Below are 16,184 nucleotides of genomic sequence, written 5' to 3'. Positions count from 1 at the left end.
GAATATAAGTTGCAATTGGAATAATTGGTTAGTTTGTATTTATATTTAAAATTTTGAAAATAAATATTGATTATCATATATAATTGGTCATATTATGGTCAATTTAAACAACTAATTCCGATTAAACTGAAATATCTGAATTTGTTCTTGGCCAACTTGAATATTTACTCAATCATTTTTTTTTTAACATAATATAACCAAACATGACATATCAATATATTAAATTGATTTATAATTTATATTTGAGTAATTGATAAAAGCTATTTTAATAGCTAATTTTAAATTTAAATACAATATTTTGATTGATATAATAAAGTTGATAAATAAATAATTCATAAAATAAACTAATTAATTTTAGGATACAGTCGATGGTTTGAACCAGTCAGTAGACTTTATAATAATTTAAAATATAAATATTTTAAGATTATGTATTCTTATTTCTTATACTGTAGTTATGCATAAATATTTTCTTTTCAAAATTCTTTGAAACATATATAAATATATTGAAAATTATTAAATGTTTTAAGTTATTTTAATGTTTAATGTTATTAAAAATTAGAAAAACAACAATATAAAACAATTTATTCCTTGTAAATGATATTAAATTATCTAATTTACTGATTGAAACTTACGTGTTAAAATAAATGTATACGTCAAAAAATCTCCATAAATATGATATGATATTGATAACAATATGTTATGTCACCTACCTACCTGAAATATAAATAATTTATTGTAACTTAATTTATTATTTATGTTAACCACTATCAATAGCTGAACGATCACACTGATCATATCGGAAATGTGTATACAAATGTTTTTAATAACGATTAGTATGAATTTCAATAGACGATAGAAAGCATGGCAAAAATGAAATACTGTATCGTCGCTTCGCTAATGTACTAATGTAACTGTACTTAACGTGACACTCACACCTGAGCGTTTTACTCTGTCGTTACGATCCTATTTTCTCGACATGACAACTCACTCGTCCGTAATATAAGAAGAAGAAGTTTTACTTCAAAAACTTATTCAATTTTTGATCGTCGTGGAATTTTATAATAGTGTTCAAGTTTTTTATACGAGTCATAATTTATTTACCTTTTAGGGTTATCAACTTTATAATAGTATCCTCGGGTAAAACATTAACATTAGAAATTTGTTCTCTTGATTTTGGATCCACAATTTCAGTTTACATTTTATTAAATTAAAATTTATCATGTTGAACATTTTATGATAAAAGTACAATTGAAATATTTCTACTTTTTTTTTATATAGTGGTGAGATCACGTACCTTTTTATTTTCAATGAAAATTATAAAAGTAAAGTCTACATAATATTTGATTTAAACACATGTAGTGTTTGTGTAAATTAATTTGTGTTTGTGAAAACCACGTATAGTAAAGTAATGCATTTTTTCAATTAAATAAATCAAATATACATAGTAATAGTCTTTCCATGTAAAACCATTATTCAGCGTTTATCTGCCAAATTTTTTATCAGAACTATTGTAACGAATAAATAAATAGTGGCTAAACTCTAGAGTCTAAACCTTGCATTCGACTATGCTATGACATGTGGAGTTGAATAAATTGAATTTGTAGATACCATGTCCTTAACATTGTGTTACCTATCTGGAATATAATTTAGAAAACTGACAATACATTGTTGCTTTCACTACAAAACCTATTAAAAATGGTTAATGAAAAAATATAATATTATTAGATTATACCTATACTACCCTACTATATTATGGAATCGTTCAAATCTAAAAACATTTAGTCTGTGATAGACAAAAATGTATAAATGTAAATGTAAATATTATATTATCAACTGAAATTAAAAAGTAATACGAATATTTATCCAAGCATTTTATTGACTGACAGACAATATTGCGTCAAACCAACACAAAACCATCAAAATTCATAAAATCGTGATCCGTGTATAATTATTTCGTATTCGTCTGGAAGTGAACCACACAATATGCATAAATATATATATATATATTTGATTTTAATAACCCGACTCGACCGGCATTGACATTATGTTTATAAAATGGCACGCAGAGCTCATTGAGTTTGTATACGAGGACATATAAAATAAATACTTTATACAGGATGAGCCACCGAGGTTAGGTTAGGTTATTTTGTGTTAGCTACGCGAAAAACGGGAAAACACGGTAACTTGCCCTGTATAATATTATACTTAACACGTGTGTGGCGGTTGGCTGCTAATTTTGCGTGGCAATATAATACGGAGGAGACCCGGCGGCGACCGTTGTTTGTTGTTCAGGACAGACCGCACCACCGCTCATTCCTACCGAGGAGACGACCCCGCGGGGACGAACGGGCTGGTGAGTCAGACCTTTTAGCGTAATATACGTTTTTATTATTGTTGTAATACGTGCGGTGTTAGTTATTCCGTAGAAATATTCGCTCGTTTATACTCGCGGGGACAACCGCCAGCGCGTTTGATTACAAATTCATACTAACCACCAAAGTCCTCTACCACTTTAATATATAATACTATATACTATATTCGGGTGACATTTTTTTAGTCAACCACATATGACGAAAAATAAAAATAGCTAACATTATAATAATATATGATATGGCATTAGTGACTAAATTAGATTAATATAACTATAATATACTAATCTGATGTGCTTAGTGTCCTTACTGAGTATATCTATTACACACGAAAAACATGTCTATCAACTTGCTCTAAATCATTAACAATAAAATCCGTATATTACCTAAAGAAAAAATAAGAGAACAGTGTTCGTGTCAGTTTTAATATTTTTTGATTGTAGTAAAATACATTCCAACAAAATGTCGTAGTTACGAAAATTTCTAATATTTTATCCAAATCAACCAAACCACATTCAGTCATTGCTTTACTCAAAATACCTATCTTACACGAATTAATGTATCTAATATATAATTGTGCAAATATATTACTAAATATATTTATATATTTATCTAATATTAATTTAAAACACAATGACCATCTTTATCAAGAAATGTTAGTAATACAAAAAAATATAACATGTTAAGATAGTTAGGTCACGAAATCTTAACATCGCTATATAACTGCGGCAAAAAATAGCTTTAAGTTTGTATACGCGTTTATATGTTCGTTAAAATTGTACACATAGATATATAATACAATAAGAGGTATTGCAGTGTAAGAACACTAACTATAAATTGTTTACGCAAATATATGAGTAGATAAAAAAAAAATTAATTTTGTTTTATGTATGCATTTTACTATTTGTTTTTTGCACAAGATATATCATATTTTATGATCCATTGAGCAGGATTTTAAATAAGCATAAAAAAATTACATTTATTCAAAGTAAAATATTGTAAATGTTCTCATGTTGTTTGAAACACAAAATTATCGAAATTATTGAAACACTAATTTTGGCATTAATTTTATTAAGAATTTATGTAAACTACTCAATAAGTATTATTAAAAAACACACTATTTTTATATTATTTTGGAATATATTATAAAAGATAAAACTGTTTTTACGATAATTGTTATGGAGATCAACGAATTGATAACAAAGATGATTTTTTTAGTAAACAATGATGTACGTATACTTTGTCGTAATATTGTGATAGAGAATAATATTGTTATCTCTCACTTCGTCTTGATACACCTCGCGATGCTATTAAAAAGTATTCTCAATTAAATATTTGATATTTTTGTCACCGCGTGTCGGTCTCGCAGTTCGAAAATCAAACAAACTCGGCGTTCACGCATACTGTTATAATGCTAGTGCGGTCGTTAGCCTAAAGGGAAAGGTGCGCGTAAAATGCATCCGTCGACGAATTATTATTATTATTAACGTTATTATATTATGATGTTATATTATTATAATACAGTCTACGAGCCGTTCGCGTATATACAGCGGTGTGCCGTAAAACATTTCGGCGATCTATATAACGTGCACTGCACCTACCACCGATGACAATGCCACCACCGGCGTGCGTTAAACTTTCCAAAGTCGTAACTATCGTTATTATTGTTCACGGTCGTATTTGGTATACGATCGGTCACAGTATCGGGTCGCTGTACGTATATTATATATCATAATATTATATTATATACCTAGAACTACCCAGCCATATAAACGTATTATTCGCATCGGTCGATCACGTACCGCGGCCACCGCGCGTGCATATTATATTACAACAATCGTGCGAACTCCCAGCGAAAGTGTGACCCTGTTTTCCGTATTATACACACCGAATGTATGCGATATATTTCGTATTTATCAAGACTCAAAACAATTTAGACTTTATGGTAAATAGACGTTGACAAATACGAAAAATGTCGAAACCCCTGGCTGTAGAGAAAAAAATAAACCTGTGCGTATAAAGGTTTAAATTTTTCTTTTTATATCAAACGATATACTTTTGAAAAGTGAATACACTCATAATCCTTTTTATATCATATTATACAAGTGATCGAATATCACCGATATCACTGAATATAATAATAATAATAAATTATATAATATTGGTAATATGAAGTCATATAATAATATAGTTATATTACATTTTATAATATATCTCCATATCGGGTCACGAAGGGAATCGCGATTACAAAACTAAATTCAATTTTGAAAAATGAAAAAAAATTGTATCAGAATATGATTGAAATTTAATAAACATATTAATATAATATGACTTTCTGAATTCAACTGCAATTTAAGTTTTCTTTTTTCTTGTATAAATATAAGTAAATCAACGTAAACTATTAAAAAATAATAAATATTTAAAATTTAATATTATTATAGAAGAATAATATCCTTTCTTGTATTGTACTCGTGTAGTCATATTACATAACTATATTATGCTGTGTTACATTAATTTATTACATATTTTACTTTTTATACGAAAAAAACCATATATTAATAAATTTGTTACGTTTTTATATTAAATTTAAGCATCCGTGTATTTTTATTCCTAATAAATGTAAAGGAAATATTCGCTTGGTACTTATTATTATTTCAAAACTCATAGAGAAAACTTTAGTTGTCTACCAAAATTTGTTATTTTTTTTCCACTTAAGTATAATATTTCTGTGTAAAGTTTTGTGATTATGAAGACTAAATATTTTAAAATTTAAAAACATTAAATTATTCACTATCTATATTGTTTTAACAGTAATTATAATATTAAAAATCATTTTGGATCATTACAAAATATAAGATATTTTCACCAAAATCCTTAATGTGAAATGAAAATTACAATAATTGGCAAATTAAATAAATAAATAATAAATTAATTGTACTTTATTAAAGCGTAATGTATTGTTTTACTAATAGCTTATTTGATTAATTAATAAAAATACAACATTATAATAAGTGTTAAATTTTAACATAAGAGTACTCTATATTATTTTACACACAACAATATTCTTATTTTTAAATTTATAAGCTTTAATTAAGGCTGACGCGTGGATATTTGATGGAAAAAGATCACTATCAAACTCTTATACAAGGAGTGCAGAAAATACGAGAAACAAAAAGAAGAACTGAATTTAAGACACCTCATTGGAACATGTTTAGGTCCAAACGCAAATAATAAAAAAAAACACAATTAAATTCTTTAAATTAATCGAAATATTAAATCTAATATAGACAAAAACTATTACAATATAAATAAATAATATCTAATTATTTAAATTCGAATTGGATATATTTTTTATTTTTTTCCTTAAATGTAATAATCTATGTATAAATATAATGCTAATAGCTTTAGTAGTCGAAGTAGAAATTTTATGATTTCAAGACCAATAAAAAAAAAAAAAAAAAATTAAAAAAATACTTTAATTGTTATTATAATAATATTTAGGTGTATCCAATATCCAAATCTATTCGATTCAAACAAAACCTCTTTTCTAAATGAAATTATGATATAAAGTGCTACTTTATCTGAAATAGTCAGTAAGTAGTCAAAGTTATTTTTTACATAATATTTAATGAAAAGTAAAATAGCACATTATTTAAATCTTAATATTTTATAATAAAATATATACACAATATTATATAATTATATACATAATATTATACTCACCATATTTTGTTATTCAAATATCATAAACGCATTTCTTAATCTGCAACAAAATAATTTTGAAAATATTATTAACTTCAATCGAAAATATAATTTTTACATATTTTGATGGTTATATAAATAGATGATTACATATTAATATTTTTTTTTTGTCGAATAGAGTTGATTTGCTTTTGTTTATACTAAAGTTGAGGGTACAGAAAATGCGTCTGTGTCATTCGTGAAATATATCATAAAAAATATTATTTGTTTTTCGTTTTATGTCTTTTTTATATACTTTGTAGTGTAATTTAACAAATTTTCATTTCAGCAACCGCGTGAAATAGCGGCTTGAAAATTTGAAATAGAAACGAGGTGTTACAGAAATGTAATACCAACCAATTGTAATATATTACTATTATCCGTTTAGAAAAAATTAAAATTTTACCTGCCTGATTTATGTTGGACAGTTGTCAGTCATGATAAGGCTCGTAACATTTTTTTTAGTTTAATTTTGGTCCAACATGATTCTGGTTATACATTACGATAGGGTAGATGAACAGGTACGAATATAAAATAGGTGGGAATTGGACATTGTCTAATGTGACAGGTGTAGTATTGGGGTAAAGGAATTCGAACCAAAAAGAACGATTCGGTTTCACCGATAGTCCCTCTATCGTTATAACCGACCGACCCCTCACCGCGATACATAATTCATTTGAACGATCCGCCGGAAGTGTCAGGAAGGGTATGGACGTGTTGGCATAAATTTTTCCGGCTGTCAAACAGTCTGTGTCTGTTATACCTAGTACGCCGGATGTCCGGATCGGTTGCCATGTTTTTTGAAACTTTGAATATATAATATACCGGACGATCCTAACTGTTTTCCATTTATTTTGTAGTGTTATAAGAATTTTATTTTATGATTGTTTTGCAACGATTTTTTGATGCAATGACTTCCGTCGTAAGGTGCTATAAATCCATTGTTTTTTTACAAATCATTTTTTTATAAGATTGTGGAAATTGATCGATAAATCGTTATAAAGCAAAGATAGATTGAAATATTTTTGGTGTTAACAAGATAAAAACACTTTTGTATAATATTATTAATTTAGCATATGATAAAATTATTAATTGATAACATAAAAAAATAGTATTTTTTTATTATTATTATTATATCTCTCTTACAGTATTTACAATTTTATAATTCTTTATTTTTTATTACTCATACTAAATTCTCTATAAATTCTTCTTAGTTTAAATTAAGGCTAATATTTAGGTTAATATTATTACAGTTTAAATTATAAATTTAGAAAATATAATATGTGATGATTTAGGAAAAATACAAGTGTTATTATTTATTGTTTGCGTACATAAAAATACTCAGATTTGATTTTAGTAAAATTCAATGAATAAAATACGTTTATAAAGATTATATGCATAGATACTTTACTAATAAATTTAATTTATTCTGTGCATTTTTTTTTTATATGAAATATTTTTTGAAAATTTGGATTTAATTAAATAGTGTGTCATTAACTTCATAGCTTTAAAAAAGATACCTATAAAATAATTCATAAGTGAATGGATAAATGTTCCAAAACTTATAAACCGTTATTGTAAATTATTTATTATTTACAATAATTATTCTAAGACATGAATGTTAGGGTGATAAATATTATAAATGTTATTTATACACATAGACGGGATATTCTAAAATTGTAAACAACTTGAGCCAACTTATAAAGTTTTTGTATTATTAGCCTTACACGTCACACAGAATATATGACACTTACGTAACTCGATAAAAATAAGTAAAGTTTATAGGTTGAGTGTAATCGTTCGTCTTCAAGATGAAAAACGAAAAATCACTACCAAATAATTTTGAATGGGCATGAATTTCAACAAAAATGTAAAAAAGTGTATGTCATTTTTCTAAAACCACACTTCTGTAATCCATTTACAACTTTTTTCTGAACAGCATTCTTTTTAAAATTATGATTTTCCAATAAAAAAGTCACCATTCATTTATTTTACCTTTGCCGTCAAAATTACATTAGACACAATAGGATAAGTATTATATATTCGGTTGACAAAGAAAAAGATATAAAAATAACATGCTGTTTTTTTCTCCAAAAATTTACCATTGTTAAAAATTCCGATGGAAACTTTTCAAGTCACTCAACGTACCTATAACTAATATTAGATCAAATGTAGTAAAAATAAAAAGTAATTTTAGTTCATTTGTGTCACAAGTTCTGTGAAATATTATATTAAAACTAATGTAAACTTTAAGAACAATGTAAACTATTGAATTATATTATATATTATATTATGCTGTAATTAACAAATTAATTATTTGTTACTAAATTTGATTTTAATTTTTTAAAAGTAAATCGATGCTATTTAATAATACATTATTGTTATTATTATTGATAACTTACTGTAATCTACAAAAGTAAAATAATAATTTTATGTTTATAAATCTTATTTATATAATATTAAATATTATATTATCCATTAATACTATGTGACACGCAATTATCACGCATTGCAAAACTTTTTAAATGTAATTTTTCATATTAGTATAAAGTCGAACATAACCCAAAGTTTTTGTTCGAAACTAATCATTTTATTTGATATATTGTGAGACAGACAGATTAAATATTATACGACGCAACTGACCACATCATCATCAGCCTTTAACCGTCACACGTCTTAGTAATGTCCAGTACAATTTGGGAGATAAATTATTATTACCTGCCCTTTCTAATATAGTTATCCTCATATTTAATATTAAAATTAAAATAGTTCTTATTTTTATTCTTACTAATCATTATTTTAGATTTCTTTGCGCGTTTTTAATATTTATTATTATGTCTGTCATCACATTTTGGGCATTACAAATTTTACTTTTTGGTGGTAATTTCTGATAGAAAAATAGATCTATTTAGTATTTATAGAGAGAAGGGGTTAAAAATAAAAACAAATGTTAAATAATATGCAGTATAATACCTTATGATAAAATAATCTACTATACACCGAAGCCAAAAATTACAGAACCAACATTAGATAAAGTGTAAACTATAATTAATACTATAAAAATGATAAAACTGCCGGAGTGGACCACATACGACATTCAGAGCTAGATAATTAAACAGACGAGCAAACAATTAAGAACAACTGAAATTGAAGCTAATTTAAAATGTATGGAATAGAGAAAAAAATACCAACGGACTGGAATATGGCAATCATCTGTCCGATCTTAAAAAGGGAAACCCAGAAAAAGTCGAAAAATACCGAGGAATCTCTCTTTTGGACACTAGTTACAATGTTCTGTTTCTGACAGTCCTCAGCTGAAAAGTGAAATAGGCAACTGATATTATCAAAGAATACTAAACCAGATTTATAAGAAGGAAATCAACTACTAACCATATTGTGTATTTATATATGTATATATAATACTCAACAAATTATGAAAAAAAAATCATGAATTTGTTTTATTATTTCATCATCAACTTTACTATACATGGATATTAGTATATAATTGTTGAAAGAAGTGTACTTAGATTATTAAGATATATGGAGTGATATTTAAATTAAATTTACATTATATTAAGTTAATATATTTTATATAATATATTTAAATATAAATATATAGTACATCTTCTCTTAAATATATAACAATTAACCTTGATGTATAGGTTTATAAATACCTATTTTATTTGGTTTTAATGATTTTATTTAAGCGGATATTACGGCCTGTATGTATTGTTTTCATCTTATAAACAATAAACATACAACATAGTACATTTTTGTTCAGCTATTGAACAATTTTGTATTGTAAAGTTTAATGAAAAAGTAAATTGACTTATTATCAAACTTAAAAGTAATAATATAATTTGTTTGTGTATTGGTTTTATGATATAAAAATGTTTAAAGTAATTATGAGAATTTCTATATTTTAATCATATTTGAAAATTAAAATTTCGAAAATTCCAATGCACATTAAAAAACAAATTAGATTATAATATATAAGAATACCTTAATGAATGAGTAGATTCATTGAAGTTTTAAAGTTGATTTTCTATTTGTATAAATAACATATTATTACAAATACCGGTGAATGAATAATAATATGAGTATTCAAAACATATGAATGATCACAAAAAAATACGTCAAAGATTTAAAAATTGTGTGTTATTAGAGTGAATAAAAGGTAAATATTATAGATGCATATCTACAAATAATATCCAAAACATTAAAAAGCTAATGTCTTTAAAGTTCGAATCAGTGGCGGATTAAAGGAAGCGCGAGGGGCCCGGACCTTTGTTAGTTCTTATAAGTTATATTATATTTTTAAGGTCTAACATAAAATCCTAAATTGTGTTTATACAATTAACGTGAACAATTTTAGGTCTACAAAAAAAAAAAATACAAATCCTAAATTCACTACTATTTCAATGTATGTAATTATACAGATTGAGTGATCTTACATAAAATGTAAGATACCTATTGAATGTTTAATGCTGTCATAGATTTTATACACATAATATAAGGCAAATAAAATTATTGGTTTAATTTGTAAGAAATTTTGTTCGTGATATTTTAAAGTAGTACGTTTTTTAATATAAAAATAGAATTATCCTGCAATCATCACGTATATTTCTATTCTCTACACACTTTATACATTACGTGATATAAAAACAGTAATTACTATTACTACTATTACTTGTATTTTTTATTTATACAACTTAAATTATTTAGTTTCAATATCACAATTTTGGGAATGTATAAGAGAGCAGAATAATTTATTACATAGGAGTAGCGCAAACTGTTCTCGAATAAAACCGTTTTTCAATATAGTCCAAAACTTTTGCACATAAAACAATTGAGTATCTTTTCTTATGACACCACTACAAAAACTAACGAGTTTGAAATACGCTTAAAGCAAACATAAATAAATTATCTAATAGTTTTATTTTGAAATATTTAATTTTTTTGATTTAGAATTAATTTCATTATTTTTGATTAGAAGATGGTTTTTATTTTTACTTGGTGCCTAAGAGATTTATTTTTAAGTAGAGTTTTTGAATATCTATCCTGAAATACTGACTCATGCTAACATATTTATATAAGGGTGAACAAACTATAGGTAATTATAAAATAATTTAAAAAAAGTATTTTTAGAAAAGTTTAAAGAAACTATATTTTCACTTTTACAACTAAATAAAGTTACATATCTCAAAAAGTAAAATACGTATAATATAGGGTAAAGTTTTGACAAAACTTGTTGTAAAATATTTAAAATATACATAATAATACTATACACAGACATAATAATGTATTATTATTTTACCAAGAGGCATTTCGGCGAATGGAACTTTAGGCAAATGGATATTTCAACGAATAGCTTTCTTGGTAAAATAAGAATTTATTTATTTTATTAACCACTTTTGTTTGTTTTAATATAAAAACTTAAAAATTTGATTGCACACAAATTAATTTTTTAATAATATATTTTACAATGCTGAGAAATGCATATTAGTAGTTTTTAATGTATATATTTAGGCGCACATATGATACTGGTTGTTATCACTTATACTTGTTTTTTATTTTAAATTAATATTATTATTTTTACATATTTATTTTTATTGATTTAAAAATAGTCCATTCAAATATGTTCAGTAATCCCCAGAGAGGATTAATTTGTTATTACGATTGATTTTAAAAACATCCATAAATCATGCTGTAGTAGTACAATGTATTACTAATGGATAACTTTCTTACGCCATCTAAATTCTGCAATATGATTTTACTTGTCTTGTTGTAAAGTAATTATTTAAAAACTAATAATAAATACAAATAATTTTATCGATAGCAAGAAGAAAATTTGTTTAATAATACAATTGTTGTTTATTATTTTTTATTATTTCTATATAATTATAAACGTTTCTTTGAGGCTTGGACTTATAATATAACGTTACTATGGAATGGCTTCTTGGAAATTCACGCTTGTTCGTATTTTTGTTTTTTAATTAATTATAAAAATTACACACAATTACTAAACTCACTGTGTTGATAAATTATATCATTGTATTACGGTTAAATATTCATTAAGTCATTATTTGATTATTTCGTAGAAACTGAAACAATCATGTGTAAGCAAATAAAATAAATATAATATATTATGTTCCTTCCGACTGGTATTAATGCATTTTGGTCGTGTTTATCTTAAGTGTGTATATACAAATTGTATAGAACAAACGTAATTATATATTATTATTATAATCTTAAACAAGTAAAATAATACGGAAATAAAAAAAAAACCTAAAATTGATAAACGTATGTGTCATGGTTAGCAAATCATTGTGAATGAAACGTTGGTCCACGAACACGCAAGTTAATGTACAATGTACATTGACAAAAGATAATCAGTTAAGCCTCAACTCGAAAGGTTTTTATACATTTGTTGCGTTCAAATGAAATTACTTTTGGATATGATATTGTACAAAATCGAACATGGTGGATAATATGATGCCGATAATACTTGTGCGCTATATGAATTTGTGACTATGTTATAGGAACGTAGTTCATCTTTATCTTCCAATCGATATGTTTCGCCATAATGGGTTTATGTACCGAAAAAAAATGTTTAAAAATGAAAAAAGCATCTAAGGTATACCAAATTATTAATATCGTTTGCTATTTAGTACTTACACGTGGGTTATTGGTTTTGTTGTAGTTAATAAATATATAAAATAGATTAAACTTTAATTTAAGGATAATTTTAGTTTGAAATTATTTTTCGTTCCTTGTCCCTCCTTATTAATGTTATCATTGAACGAAAAAATTAACCCAGTTTTAATATTTTTCAAGATTATTGATTACGTTTGTAGGTATCTTTTGGCTTTTATATCAAATACCAATTTATCATTCATTTGTTTTATTTTTATATAACAAATATTAATATTTTATAATGATTTAGATTATTTTTTTCAACTAAATGTCTGATTTTATAAATTATATAGACTTTTTAACTATAAAATATCATATAATTATTGTCTTCAACTAATTTTTATTTTGCAATAATTCACTATACTACCTAATACATATAACTTTGGTATGGAGTTAGTTTTAAAAATAACTATTAATTGTATGATTTAAAAATTATAAATCTCTTTTAAGAATACATAATATGATTATAAAATAATTTAAAATCGGAATTTCAATCATTTTTACAATGAATATGAAACAGTTCCTTCACTAACAAAGCTAACAGGTTGTGAATTTAAATTTTATATTTTGAAATTGAAAACGGCAAGTAATCCACTTGATCTTAATAGGTCTCAAAAGAAAAATGAATATAAAACACTGGTTTTGAATATAAAAAACTAACAATGTTCAACATAAAAATAATAATGTATAAGGTCCGTTGATATTAATATTGTGAGTATAAAATTAAAAATAAAAAAGTAATAAAAACTCGTAAAAATTGACACATGGTAAAAGTAAAGAATAAATAAAAAAATCTAATATAGTAATATACTGTAATATAGTATACCGTAGAGATACCATATAATATATATATATATATATATATATAGATTAAAATTATATTTTTCAAACAATGTTACTATAACTAAGTATTTTACTGCTTCTTTTATAGTATACACATTAATTAATGTGGTTAGAATAGTTTACTACAAGTTATTGAAAGTTTGGTAAGCTGACAAATCACTCATACAACTTCTATATATTTTTCACGAATTCGCTTGATATGAAATTTTGAAATACTCGCTTAGTTTCCCGGGTCACAAAATTTAAATAAAGAGTATATTATTATATCGAAAGAACGCAAAAGAAATACAAAAAATATTAAAATTCTTGCATATAGTATTTAGTATTTACCTATACCTACATACCTACTAACGAACAAGTATAATTCTGAAATTCCCATTTATTCTGTATAAGATGAATAATATATAATATGAATACACATAATAGTTTATTTTCAAGTTAACTTCTGAAAACATCTTTTTGTTTAATACGTAATATTTTTTTTTAATTTTCGGAATTTTTATAAAATTTGTCAAAATTGAAACTTTAAACGCTTATAGAAAATTATGTAAGTAACAATAGATTTTTGATTTTTTTTAATTGATAAATTAACAACTTATGAAGAAATTCATACCAAATTTTCAAGCATTTTTTACCCATTTTTAGTTAACATTTATACAAAAAAAAAAAAACTAAAAAATTTGAAAATGTCTTATGACTATAAATAGTTCAAAAAGAGTAAAAATATTTTGAAAATATTATCGAAAATAAAAAAAATCCAATTATATAATTAGTTAAAATTTCAATAAATATAGTTATTCGTTTTCGAATTACATTTAAAAAAATCAATTTATTTGTAAACTAAATTTGGGTAAAAATCGTTATTTTTCCTTAATATAATTTAATTTTTTTTTTTGTTTTACCCGATTATAAATTTACTTTTAAAGTACCAACTAGTCCAATTTTTTATCAGAGACTATCCTCATTTTAAAAATTGAAGTATTTTTATTAGCATAAAAATGTTTATATACTTAAAAAAAAATAATTAACATATTGTAAATTTGATCTTTCTGCTCAGAATCTAAAATAAAGTTGTTTCAAAATGATATCGATATTATTATTTACTGTGAAATATATAATAAATATATTATTATATAAGATTTTATTAATCTGTATAGAAGAGAGCAATTTTTATTACCAACAAAATTAATATCCACGCACAGTGATGTATTTTTCAATAATATAGCTGATTTTGTAACAAAACATTTTTTACGTATAAACAATATATCTAGTTATTTCTTTGCTGAGTTTTTTTTTATGTATAACCTTAAAATTCTTCGGATTTATCACAAAGGCAATTTATAGTAGTACTTTGTGTAACACTCAAAATTAAAAATGTAATTGAATTAGTTTCTTTTATATGAGAGAATGTTTTACACATTTACTAAAGCTAAAAATTAATGATAAAATATAACAAAGTATAATCCATTAATGAATATTTAATATATTTTATAAATATATTTATTATTATTCTATTGATAAATTTGTTTATTGTCGTTATTAAATTATACGCAGAAAAAGTTAAGAGAAAAAAATTGTTTGAAAATAATAGAATAATTTTTTTTTGAAAAAATGTTTTTTAATAGTAACTTTTCATTATTCTGAACAACATTGTATTTACACAACAATTTAAGTTTAAATTTTCTATTTTTCGTTCAATCCCTTGAACGTTCTAAGATCCAATGAAAAATAAACATTCAAACTTTAATTTTTATATTTATATGTAAATTGATTTCCATGTTAAGAACTTTTATTATAAATATTATGTAGAAATAGTATAAATATGAATGTATTTTTTTTAAATTGTTAAGTATAATAAAATATACTCGTAAAAATTGAACACATTGTACCAAAGCATGCGATTAAAACTTTAACTTTTGTACAATTTAAAGTGATATTACTTTATATATACTTTAAATGTTCACACTGACATGTTTATTCGCATGAGCCATCTGCGCTTCCATTTTTGAACTTGTGACACTTCCAAACAGACTTTAGGTATAGTTTATCTTGTGAAAACAGTTATGAGACAATATTTATCCACTTTGAGTTTTTAACAATCGGCAGACCGACTGAAGGGGAAACTTAATTAAAAGCATTTTCGCCGTTTTCGGAAAATGGCCAATCTTGAAGCTTATGTAAACTACGTAATTACCCACTTTCCAACCTTCGTTGAACAAAAACAATCAGGATTAATTAATTTTTAGGTGTTTGGCGTGATCGACACCAACAATTTTTTTTTTCATTTACTCTATTTTCCACTTGTCTGAACTTTCATATAAAATATGAATGAAGATTAGTCTAGTAAAAAATACAATCATGATAAAAAAAAAAAATTAGACAATTTATACATAATGAATTTTTTGCTATATAAATATATCAAGCTGTAAATATATTAATCAACGAACATTCAAAAAGTTAATATATTTATTACATTGCCAATTTTAATTACCTAATTAAAAAAAAGAAAAAGGTAGGTAAGTGGATACCTACCGC

At 24.5% G+C, this 16,184-nt stretch overlaps 1 protein-coding gene across 2 annotated transcripts in view; it reads right to left on the bottom strand.

Moving 5' to 3' along the window:
- The window catches only part of LOC132917478 (uncharacterized), a 262,491-nt gene that overhangs the window by 150,961 nt on the left and 95,346 nt on the right, over positions 1 to 16,184 (bottom strand). For both annotated transcript variants that reach the window (XM_060978230.1, XM_060978229.1), the window contains one exon: positions 6,093 to 6,132. The gene's annotated coding sequence lies outside the window, so the exon portion shown is untranslated. The remainder of the gene's footprint in view (positions 1 to 6,092; positions 6,133 to 16,184) is intronic.

Source organism: Rhopalosiphum padi, chromosome 1, assembly GCF_020882245.1.
Source record: "Rhopalosiphum padi isolate XX-2018 chromosome 1, ASM2088224v1, whole genome shotgun sequence".
NCBI classification, from domain to species: Eukaryota; Metazoa; Arthropoda; class Insecta; order Hemiptera; family Aphididae; genus Rhopalosiphum; species Rhopalosiphum padi.
Note: the sequence above shows the minus strand (reverse complement) of the source record. Positions and strands in the feature narration are given on the sequence as shown.